The 13673-nt window shown below is 37.5% G+C and overlaps 1 long non-coding RNA gene across 1 annotated transcript; it reads right to left on the reverse strand.

The window, feature by feature from the left end:
- Positions 1–315: 315 nt before the first annotated feature.
- Positions 316–2449, reverse strand: LOC125645897 (uncharacterized). The gene is made up of 2 exons (XR_007359483.2): positions 1971–2449; positions 316–565 (listed from the first exon to the last, which is right to left on the reverse strand). It is a non-coding gene; the product is annotated as an uncharacterized LOC125645897 (long non-coding RNA).
- Positions 2450–13673: the final 11224 nt, after the last annotated feature.

The raw sequence follows: 13673 nt of genomic DNA on the forward strand, positions 1-13673 counted from the left end.
AAAGACGTCGGACAGTATTTGAACTAATGACAAGTTGTATTTGTAAATTAAATCGTTATAACTATACAATTTTATGGAATGCTAATTGTAAACGAGACTGTTGAAACCCTTGTAACATCAACTAATTTGTCAGTAACCTGCCTCGATTTAAAAATTGATCACCAGCAGAACATGCTTTCGCGTAACGAATCAGTTGACATATATGCAGGTAATAATGGAATATTGCTACACAAATATGAGAAGCTGAATATATCCCTTTTGTCATAAAGTTGAGTTGTTTTGCCGATAACTATGTTCAAAGAAATAGATTGCAGAAATATGTCATGTGTTTTATTTGAAGTTCACTAGGATATATCGATTCGACATACGAATGAAAATGAATATTGTTAATAGATAAAACATAGTCGATATATCTGAATGTCGAGTTGAAGGCCACAGCATGATATTTTTCCTTCTCGTGTAGAAACTTCTGAATGAATTCTGCCTCGTGAGAATACAAAAACAGGTCAGCTAAGAAAGGAGCACAGTTCGTGACCATTGAAATTCAAGCAGACTGTTGGAAGACCTGATGAAGATATTGCCAATGAGAAACCCCAGCATCTTTTTCATATCAACTTCAGAGTAATTGTGCGTAGAATCAGAGTGGCGTTTAACAAAGTAATGTTTGGGATGACTGCATTATCACAAAATACGGATAGTTCCGTGTTCCAATTTGAAGAAGCAGCAGTCTATGATTTCAAAACTTCTAGGCCCAGTCTTTGATTTATTGTGAGGATTGTTCGTGTAAATAATATGATAGCACTATCTAATCATTAAACGCCAGTATTTCATTATTCACGTACCTGTATACATACAGAATAAAGCTCTCTGTATTCTTGCTCTCGTGTAAACATTTCAACAGTGATTGAACAAGAGCTATCTCCAATCAATGTAAAAAAAAAAAAAAAAAAAAACTAACAAGAGGTACTGTGAGCAATGCTCACTAAGAATACCCCCCGCTTACCCCAATCTCCCAAAGGGTGTTGGTAATAGGTATAAACTACCTCTTTTCTGAGTATACATTTTCCTGCAAACTTCAGTGTCAACTTCTTATTTTCGCAAACTTCAGAATAAACTTCAGTATTATGATCCAAAAGGTATCTAGGAATACATCATCTCCATGCGATAAAAAAAGCCGTTAAAGAATTTAAATGGAAACCATATTGCTACTTCGATGTCCAGTGCGCTTGACCTTTGACCTTTTGACCCCAACATCGATAGGGAACATCTTCATCCCATGGGTAGTCCATATGTATGATATGGTGACTGTAGGTGGAAAGGATAACGCTTTAGAGCCCGGAAACCATATTGCTACTTCAATGTCCAGTGCGCTTGACCTTTGACCTTTTGACCCCAAAATCCATAGGGAACATCTTCATCCCATGGATAGTCCATATGTATGATATGGTGACTGTGGGTGGAAAGGATAACGCTTTAGAGCCCGGAAACCATATTGCTACTTCGATGTCCAGTGCGCTTGACCTTTGACCTTTTGACCCCAACATCGATAGGGAACATCTTCATCCCATGGGTAGTCCATATGTATGATATGGTGACTGTAGGTGGAAAGGATAACGCTTTAGAGCCCGGAAACCATATTGCTACTTCGATGTCCAGTGCGCTTGACCTTTGACCTTTTGACCCCAAATTCGATAGGGAACATCTTCATCCCATGGGTAGTCCATATATATGATATGGTGACGGTAGGTGGAAAGGATAATGCTTTAGAACCCGGAAACCATTGCGTCCACAGACGGACAGACAGACAGATGGACACAGACGGACAACCCGATTCCAGTATACCCCCCCCCCCCCCCCCCCCCGCAACTTCCACATTACATGAATAACATTTTCTTCATGCATAGTTTAAATTTCCTAGCGAGAGTCTACAAATTATGTAATCTGTATGTCAAAACATAAAACATACATACCCCAAAAAGCAGCTTTCGTAAAATCCGTGTTTCGCATTGACTACTTATAAAAAACCGTTTTGATTGCACAGAACGCTGTATTGCCTTATTTCTTGGAAGTATACTTCAGATTCACTGTGATTGAATGCAGGATGCCATCAGGTGTACGTCTTCAGTAATAAAAAAAATAAGTAAAAACGAACACTGCATGTCACAAATCTCAACGGCATTTCCTGGAAATGAACATTTTTGTGACTTAACACATTACACATTGTAATTTTTCAGTAAGATTTACAAAAATTTTGAAGTTTCAAATTTTAAAATATTTTAAAAGTATGGTTTCACATAAAGTACATGAATTGCGAGCACGTGTTGAAATATCTAACAGATCCAAACTTTAAAGAACAAGGGCGAACATACTTCAAAACTTTTTATTCGCTCAAGGTCTCGCACGATGCATGCATAAGAGTACATGCATCTTATCAATTGGAACAGGAAAGTAAAAATAAAGATATTTACAAGATATTACAGGTGCTGGAAGATGAAATAAAGGTTGTAATTCATTGCTTAAAAATTGAGATTACAATTTTGCAGAATGAGAACATATTTACTATTCATAAGATCAGAAAAACTATTATTATTTTTGTTTTTGCATACATATAAGGTGTAAACGCTCCCCCGAATTTATAGGTTTTTCTAGGAACTAGAAATAATACACGTGCATCATCAGCCACTAAATACGAAAAACAAAATCACGCTGTGGCGGGAGAAAACGCAACTCCCATAAAAAATACAAAATTGAGAGTATGGCAAACACGGACCCCTGGACACGCAACAGGTGGGATCAGGTGCATAGAAGGAGTAATCGCCCCCTGTTGGTAAAGTATCAGACCCTAAATATGTAATATATTTCTATAAAAATCAGAAATTAAAAAACAAAACTGATTAGACAAAACACACGCTCTAACTGTGTGCCTCTATTTTATGTATCAGAGTGCATCTCGTTGAATGTAACCCAAACAAATAAATAAGATAAACGAGGTACTTCAGTCTGATTGCCTCAACTCGAAAGGAATAAAAATTATGTAAAATATCGTTCAGAACAGCTGTTCCATTTACACTACTTCAAGTGGCAGATTCTTTCCTCGACAAGCGGTATCTGTTTTATTGAACACGATTTATAAACTTATCCCAGGATTCCACGTAAACCCCACAGTTCTATATAATCAGAGTGAATAAATGCAATTGAACTTGTAACCTTTGCTGTGGGGTGCTCGGATAAGATATGCGGCTTAAAATAGTTCACACAAGTTCTTATGAACAAACAAATAAACGCACATAATTTACTCACCTTTAGAAGATGATAGAAAATTTGCCTATCAGTCTCTAGATAGAAGTTTTGTAGACCTTGATGGTTTTGAAATTCATGCATATCTATGGTAAAGTAATGTTCCAGACGAATAGCTCATGAAGGGACCGACAAATTATGGCAAACAATTTGAAAACTATGTTGAAAAGATGCATTTATTAAGTCTTGAATTTCCGTGCATTGACAGCTTGTTCTCCTAAAACACCCGGATTTCCGCGCAATGACAAAATGTAATCGGGAATAGATTACTGAATTTCATACATCATTTAATCTATTTGATTTTATTTATTGACATTACTATGTTGGTATGAAAGGCGAAGATAACGAACAGTGATCAATCTCATCACTCCTATAAGCAATGCCAAATAGAGAGTTGGGCAAACACGGACCCCTGGACACACCAGAGGTGGGATCAGGTACCTAGGAGGAGTAGGCATCCCCTGTCGACTGGTCACACCCGCCGTGAGCCCTATATCTTGATCAGGTAAACAGAAATATCCGTAGTCAAAATCAGTGTGCCAAAAACGGCTTAACAATCAGCATGAAACACATCAGACAGCATTTGACCCAATGATAGGTTGTATTGGCAAACTAGATCGTTATAACGACCGTAGAATTTGCAAAATGCTGAATTTAAAGAGACTGTTGGAACCCCTGCACCATCAACTTGTTTGTCAGTAGCCTGCTTCGATTTAAAAACTGACCATGCGCAGAACAAGCTCTTGCGTATCGAATCAGTTCTGAGATGTAAACACCATATGCAGGTGATAATGGAATATTGCTACATAAATATCGGAAGTTGATGATGGAGAAGTTGAAATCATCCCGTTTGTCATAAAGTTGAGTTGTTAGTTTGCCGTTAATATCTACTTTCAGTAAAATGTCTCAGTATGAAGCAGAAGTGGACGACTCTGTGGTGTCTTTTATTTCGAGTTCACTGGGATATGTAAAACTTATACAGTACCAATTTTGATGCACCAGATGCGCATTTCGACAAATAATGTCTCTTCAGTGATGCTCAACCGAAATCTTTGAAATTCGAAATAACTATGAAGTTTTAGAGCTAAATATAGCCAAAAACAGCGTGCCAAAAAAGTGGAGTCAAATTCGTCCAAGGATAAGAGCTATGCATGAGGGAGATAATCCTTAATTTTGAAATGAATTTCTAAATTTTGTAATAGCAATTAAATATACATCCGTATTTTCAAGCTAGTAACGAAGTACTTAGCTACTGGGCTGTAGAAACCCTCGGGGACTAACAGTCCACCAGCAGAGGCCTCGACCCAGGGGTCATAATGTAAAACTTATACGGTACCAATTTTGATGCACCAGATGCGCATTTCGACAAATAATGTCTCTTCAGTGATGCTCAACCGAAATCTTTGAAATCCGAAATAACTATGAAGTTTTAGAGCTAAATATTGCCAAAAACAGCGTGCCAAAAAAGTGGAGCCAAATTCGTCCAAGGATAAGAGCTATGCATGAGGGAGATAATCCTTAATTTTGAAATGAATTTCTAAATTTTGTAACAGCAATTAAATATACATCCGTATTTTCAAGCTAGTAACGAAGTACTTAGCTACTGGGCTGTAGAGACCCTCGGGGACTAACAGTCCACCAGCAGAGGCCTCGACCCAGGGGTCATAATGTAAAACTTATACGGTACCAATTTTGATGCACCAGATGCGCATTTCGACAAATAATGTCTCTTCAGTGATGCTCAACCGAAATCTTTGAAATCCGAAATAACTATGAAGTTTTAGAGCTAAATATAGCCAAAAACAGCGTGCCAAAAAAGTGGAGCCAAATTCGTCCAAGGATAAGAGCTATGCATGAGGGAGATAATCCTTAATTTTGAAATGAATTTCTAAATTTTGTAACAGCAATTAAATATACATCCGTATTTTCAAGCTAGTAACGAAGTACTTAGCTACTGGGCTGTAGAGACCCTCGGGGACTAACAGTCCACCAGCAGAGGCCTCTACCCAGGGGTCATAATGTAAAACTTATACGGTACCAATTTTGCCATATATATATATATATAGCGAATAAAGTGAAAAACAAACCATCATCATAACTGACTAATATACAAACAAAAGCAAATAATCATAACTGACTAACATACAAACAAATTAACATCATAACTGACTAACATACAAACAAATTAACATCATAACTGACTAACATACAACCAAATTAACATCATAACTGACTAACATACAAACAAATTAACATCATAACTGACTAACATACAACCAAATTAACATCATAACTGACTAACATACAAACAAATTAACATCATAACTGACTAACATACAACCAAATTAACATCATAACTGACTAACACACAAACAAATTAACATCATAACTGACTAACATACAAACAAATTAACATCATAACTGACTAACACACAAACAAATTAACATCATAACTGACTAACACACAAACAAATTAACATCATAACTGACTAACATACAAACAAATTAACATCATAACTGACTAACATACAACCAAATTAACATCATAACTGACTAACACACAAACAAATTAACATCATAACTGACTAACATACAAACAAATTAACATCATAACTGACTAACATACAAACAAATTAACATCATAACTGACTAACATACAACCAAATTAACATCAGAACTGACTAACACACAAACAAATTAACATCATAACTGACTAACATACAACCAAATTAACATCATAACTGACTAACACACAAACAAATTAACATCATAACTGACTAACATACAAACAAATTAACATCATAACTGACCAACATACATACAAATTAACATCATAACTGACTAACATACAAACAAATTAACATCATAACTGACTAACATACAAAAAAAAATCAGCATCATAACTGACTAACATACAAACAAATTAACATCATAACTGACTAACATACAACCAAATTAACATCATAACTGACTAACACACAAACAAATTAACATCATAACTGACTAACATAAAAACAAATTAACATCATAACTGACTAACATACAACCAAATTAACATCATAACTGACTAACATACAACCAAATTAACATCATAACTGACTAACACACAAACAAATTAACATCATAACTGACTAACATACAAACAAATTAACATCATAACTGACTAACATACAAACAAATTAACATCATAACTGACTAACATACAACCAAATTAACATCATAACTGACCAACATACATACAAATTAACATCATAACTGACCAACATACAAACAAATTAACATCATAACTGACTAACATACAACCAAATTAACATCATAACTGACTAACACACAAACAAATTAACATCATAACTGACTAACATACAACCAAATTAACATCATAACTGACTAACACACAAACAAATTAACATCATAACTGACTAACATACAAACAAATTAACATCATAACTGACTAACATACAAAAAAAAATCAGCATCATAACTGACTAACATACAAACAAATTAACATCATAACTGACTAACATACAACCAAATTAACATCATAACTGACTAACACACAAACAAATTAACATCATAACTGACTAACATACAAACAAAAACAAATCATCATCATAACTGACTAACAAACAAAAACAAATCATTACCATAAATGAATAACATACAAACAAAAGGAACATATGTGCAAGAAAAGGGTTAAGATAACTAGCAGTGATCAATTTCATAAATAGAATAAAGAATACAAAGTCGACGGAGTCCTGGAAACACTAAAAGGTGGGATCAGGAGTTTAGGAGGAGTAAACATCCCCCGTTAACCAGTCACACCAACCGTGAGTCCTATATCTTGATCAGGTAAACGGAGTAATCCGTAGTCAAAATCAGTATGTACAATGTAAAGAACGGCATAATAAGTGTGCACATCAGGCAGCGTTCGACCTAATGGCAGGTTGTATTTGCAAATAAGATTATTATGACCACCATTGAATTTGCGAAATAATGATTTTAAACGAGACCATTGAAACTCCTGTAACATCAACTCATTTGTCAGTAGCCTTCCTATCTTTAGAAATTGATCATAGGCAGAACATGTTCTCGCGTAGTTGAATCAGTTGGGAGACATAAACACCGCATACAGTAAATAAAGTTGTTAGAATAACCATTAATTTCTATATCAATCAAGAGTCTATGGTGTCTTTCATTTCGAGTTCACGGGAATATATATCGACATATGAAAGAAAATAAATGTCATTGATAATTAAAAACATTGTCGATATATCTAAATGTTGAGTTGAAGGCCATAGCAAGATATTTAATCTTCTCATGTGAAGTTGTTTTTTAAAGAAAATAAATTTTGCCTCAGAAGAATACAATAACAGGTCAACAACATGTAATGAAGGAGCATAATTCGTGCCCATGGGAATTCCAACAGAAAGATCTGATCATCAAAGACGATATAGATATTGTCAATGAGAAACTCCCATAATTTTTTAGAAATATTATTGTCGGAGTATTTGTGTTTAGAATCATGATGGATTTTAACAAAGTAATCTTTAGGATCACTGATCACAATTAAGATATGAATATTTCAGAGTTCCATTTTTTATGGAACTAGCAGCTCTCTATGACACCAAAAAGCCTAGTATTTCATTTATCGTGAGGAATGGTGATATGGAGCGTGAAAAAGAAGTACGTTTTAATGCTGTTGTTTTTGGAAATGTTTTGTATCTAAAATTTGTTGAAAGTTTTTGTTGTTTTTTTTTTGTTTGTTTTTGTTGTTGTTATATTTTAAAGAATCTACATTTGATATACACCACTTCTCGCATAATTATTTTATGGCCCAGTTAGCCTGAAATTTCTCCTTGGCAGCAGTAAATAATTTCGTGATGAGTGAAGAAGGGCTTGATGAAACATTTACAAAATCATGCAATGTACGAGGACTCTTCGATATATAATGTGTATTGTACTATATCTAAAAGGCATTCAACTCTAATAGTGAAATGAACATTACACCCCTTCATAGTATTCTCCGTGGTTTGAAATACATAATTTCAATCTCTGAATCCATTTCTGAAATGCGTCACGGTACGCTGATTTAGGTAGACCTCTGAGGCACTGACTGATGGCTGAGTCAAGGGCTTGTCGGGACTTGTAACGACGACCACATAAGAACTTTTTAAGTTTTGGAAAAAGGAAAAAGTTGCATGGGGCTAGATCTGGAGAGTATGGTGGGTGTGGCAAGACAGTAACCCTTTTCGACTTCAAAAATTGCTTCACAAGCTCAGATGTATGTGATGGAGCATTATCATGAAGTAGACGAACATGCCTAAATCCTGACACAGGGCTTCGTTTATGATAATATTTCTTGAGCTTTTTTAGTATAACGTCTCGGTAATACCGACTTGTAACACTTTTGCCCTTCGGCACCGGAATTTGTACGGCTATACCATCACATGAGAAGAATATGCAATAAAAAACCTTCTTTGTGCTTATGGTTTTTTGGCAACTACAGGCCTTCTACCGTGTTTAGCTAGCCATATTTTGTTTCGAATTTTTCTTACTGGTTCGAAATAGTGAACCCATGTTTCGTCACCAGTAACAATGTTTGCAAATTGTCTTTGATTGAATTTGGGAAACATTTTGAGTAATTGCTTAAGCGGTTTGTATTCGTACCCGTTTTTGGTCATCTGTCAATGTATGCGGTATCCATCTGGCAGAAATCTTTCGTACTTTCAAAATACGCTTCAAAATGAAATTCACCCGCGATAGCGATATGTCAACAGCTTTGACAATATCACAAATCGTGTATCTGCCATCACTTTCAAATCTTCCCCTGACTTTCGAGACACTTGCCTTGCCTTTTACAGTCACAGGTCGGCCAGATTTTGCTTTTGCTGCATCTTTGACGGACTCTGTGCCATGGAGTCAGAAATTTCTTTCTCCACCTACGAACTGTCTCATAAGATACCTTATCAGACCCATAAACTTCCCCCAATTCAATAAAAATCTGCATTACGGAATGACCGAGGTTTGGGCGAACTTTTATATAAGTTCTAATTTCTTCAATATTCTCAACCCGTTTCCCATCCATTTTTACAACAGCGGTCAAAGACTGGCTCTATTGAAATGACTATAAGTTTAAAACTATGTGGAGCTGAAGGCTCGTGTTTATGCCGTTGGAAAGGTATTGAATAGAGCTATTCAAGAGTATCATCATCTACGAAATCGTGCAAAGCGTTATCGCGCTGTGGTACAATACACATTACATATCGAACACCCCTCGTATCTTTGTAAGGGTTTTAATGAACTTTTGGAATCCAGTATTGAAATCGTCTATTTTCTTCGGTTTTTATTTACATCTGAAACATTAAAACACTAAAGTGGGGATCTTTGAATCAAGGAAACTATATTTTTGATGAAAACAGCGAGGAAAGAAAAATCATTTTATTTCCCTCTTTGGAATTTTTTTACTTACTTACTTAATCCTCTTCGTGCTAGGAAGCACATAAGGCCTTCACTGAGGATCGCCATCTCTGTCTGTCTACTGCCATGTTCTGAATCCGGCCCCAAGTCCATCCACACTCCTTCATCTCTTTCTCTACTGATCGCCGCCATGTTTCCTTTGGTCTCCCTCTATTTCTCTTTCCTGCTGGTGTCCATCTCATGGCGATCTTTGGGATTGATGTTGCTGCCATCCTGTGGACATGTCCGATCCATTTCCATCGTCTCATCTTGATCATCTCAGATATTGGTGATGTTGACGTTCTCTGATATAGATATTTGTTGCTGATGGTGTTGGGCCAGAAGACCTTCAGAATCCGTAGTAGGCATTTGGTCTGGAAGACATCCAGTCTGTGGACAATACCTTTGGTCACCTTCCACGACTCGGTACCATATAGGAGGACTCCAATGATGTTACTCTTGAATGTCCTGATCTTGGTCTTGATGCTGATGACTGTTGACTTCCAGATGTTCCTCGGGCTTGCGAAGGCTGCTCTTGCTTTGGCTATTCTGCTCTCTAAATCAGATGTTGAATCCCCATCGGCTGTGATCTTACTGCCGAGGTAAACAAACTCTGAGACTTCCTCTACTACGTTGTTCCCAATATTCACTTCTCTTTCTGTTTTGTTGTTAACTTTCATGATCTTCGTCTTTACGGCGTTGATGTTGAGACCTATCTGGCTGCCGTAGTTTGTCAAGTCGGTTGTCTTCCCTTGGATGTGTTGGAAACCATGAGCCAGGAGTGCAATGTCATCTGCGAAGTCTAGATCTTCTAGAGACTTTTCAAATGTCCAAAGCAATCCCCTGCTGTTCTGACTGGTTGTCTTCTTCATCACCCAGTCAATACACATCACAAAAAGTAGGGGAGATAGTAAACATCCCTGTCTCACTCCAGTCTGTAGTGGGAAACTGTTCGTGAGGTTTGTGCCACAGATCACTCTGGCCTGGAAGTCCTGATAGAGCATCTTGATGATGGATATGATCTTGTCTGGTATTCCGTAGTGTGCCATGATCTTCCACATTGCAGGTCGATGGATACTGTCAAATGCCTTGGCGAAGTCTATGAAATTGGCATATACTGTGGCGTTCCATTCGTTACTCTGTTCCATAATCTGTCTCAATGTGAAGATATGGTCTGCGCATGACCTTCCTCTCCGAAACCCTGCCTGCTCATTCCGTAGGAGAGGGTCCACCATGTCTGTTATTCTGTTCAAGATGACTCTGCAGAGGACCTTGCTTGTGATGGACAGTAGCATGATTCTGTTCATACGTACTCTAGATATTGATACGACAGACCGTACTAGTAACTGTGCATACATACTCTAGATATTGATACGACAGACCGTACTAGTAACTGTGCATACGTACTCTAGATATTGATACGACAGACCGTACTAGTCACTGTTCATACGTACTCTAGATATTGATACGACAGACCGTACTAGTCACTGTTCATACGTACTCTAGATATTGATACGACAGACCGTACTAGTCACTGTTCATACGTACTCTAGATATTGATACGACAGACTGTACTAGTCACTGTTCATACGTACTCTAGATATTGATACGACAGACCGTACTAGTCACTGTTCATACGTACTCTAGATATTGATACGACAGACCGTACTAGTCACTGTTCATACGTACTCTAGATATTGATACGACAGACCGTACTAGTGACTGTTTACACGTACTCTAGATATCGATATGACAGACCGTACTAGTCACTGTTCATACATACTCTAGATATTGATACGACAGACCGTACTAGTCACTGTTCATACGTACTCTAGATATTGATACGACAGACCGTACTAGTCACTGTTCATACGTACGGTAGATATTGGTACGACAGACCGTACTAGTCACTGTTTACACGTACTCTAGATATTGATACGACAGACCGTACTAGTCACTGTTCATACGTAATCTAGATATTGATACGACAGACCGTACTAGTCACTGTTCATACGTACGGTAGATATTGGTACGACAGACCGTACTAGTCACTGTTTACACGTACTCTAGATATTGATACGACAGACCGTACTAGTCACTGTTCATACGTAATCTAGATATTGATACGACAGACCGTACTAGTCACTGTTCATACGTACGGTAGATATTGGTACGACAGACCGTACTAGTCACTGTTTACACGTACTCTAGATATTGATACGACAGACCGTACTAGTCACTGTTCATACGTAATCTAGATATTGATACGACAGACCGTACTAGTCACTGTTCATACGTACGGTAGATATTGGTACGACAGACCGTACTAGTGACTGTTTACATGTACGGTAGATATTGGTACGACAGACCGTACTAGTCACTGTTCATACGTACTCTAGATATTGATACGACAGACCGTACTAGTCACTGTTCATACGTACTCTAGATATTGATACGACAGACCGTACTAGTCACTGTTCATACGTACGGTAGATATTGATACGACAGACCGTAATGGTCACTGTTCATACGTACGGTAGATATTAGTACGACAGACCGTACTTATTGCAGCATAAGCATAATGTACATGCAGTACTTACAACGTCACTAGTACGCGTAGTATATACAATTTAAGTCTGATTCAATGGAATTTCAAGGTTACATGTATTTGATATGAAATGAGTGATTTTGAACTAACCTTGACAGAAACACAAGAACCAAAATACCCCCTCCTCCCCCACGTTGATGTATGTAAAAACAACATCCTATCAATTGTTGCAAAGAAATATTGCATTTCAACGCGGCCAATAGATATGAATCAAAATTCAATCCTTCACGTGTCATCCGGGTAACCCGCGACTCTCCCATCTGACAAATTATGGACCTGTCGCGGTAGCTCAGTGGTAGAGCATTCGCTTCGTAACCGGGAGGTCGTGAGTTTGAGCCACGCTCGTGCCATGGCCGCGCCAAACCTAAGACGTTAAAATAGGTAGTGATTGCTTCTTGGCCAAACGCTCGGCATGTAGAAGTGAGAATCACCCGTCTTTCGGATATGACCTTAAAAACGGAGGTCCCGCGTCGCGGCAGACGTTGCCACGATAAAGAACCCTCAGAAAATAAATCTGAAATAAAAAGCAGGGTTTTTTTCACATGAAAGTATCATGTAATAAATTGAATGTTGGTGATAATGATACAATATATAGAAATCTGTGTTATAAAACAAGAGGTCCACGGGCCACTACGCTCACTTGAGTAACTTCGGCCCTTCAGATAATCTTTTGAAAGAGTTTCCCATTGTTTATTTTCAGGAAAAAATTTAGTTTCATATTGAGACTCCACCTTAGTCCCAAGGTCCCATGGGGATGCTTGAATATCAACATGGCCTTTCTGTTCTTAAAATGATTTTTAAATGATGAGCGCTAAACATAAGTCTATATTTGTGGTACTTCACCTACAGCTGGTGACGTCTCAATATGAAGGAGTGAAAAATTCTCGACGGGACGTAAAATAATCAATCTAACGAACGTTTGACGTAGGGACAGTCACTACCGGCACCTATTTTACGTCTTAGGTTGGACGCGGTCAAGGTCCCGTTTTCAACGTCATATCCGAAACACGTGTAATCTTTATTTGTGGTAGTATATGTTTAGCGAAGGGACCTTAATGTATTTGTCTGATGCATACATCGGGATCGAGAATCGAACCGGGAATCTACCGGCTGCGAAATGAGCGTGTCGTAACCACAAGCGGTAATAGTAGCTCCATGCTTTGTAGAGTATAATAACAGGGACGTAGAATTAGGGGGGGGGGGGCTGTCTCCTAGTTTTTTGACAATGATAATTTTCTGTTATTTCCATATGCAAATAAAGATATATTGGTTTACTAGCTCTCCTACTGTTATCGAAAGTAGCAGAATACCC

Source organism: Ostrea edulis, chromosome 6, assembly GCF_947568905.1.
Source record: "Ostrea edulis chromosome 6, xbOstEdul1.1, whole genome shotgun sequence".
Lineage (NCBI taxonomy): Eukaryota > Metazoa > Mollusca > Bivalvia > Ostreida > Ostreidae > Ostrea > Ostrea edulis.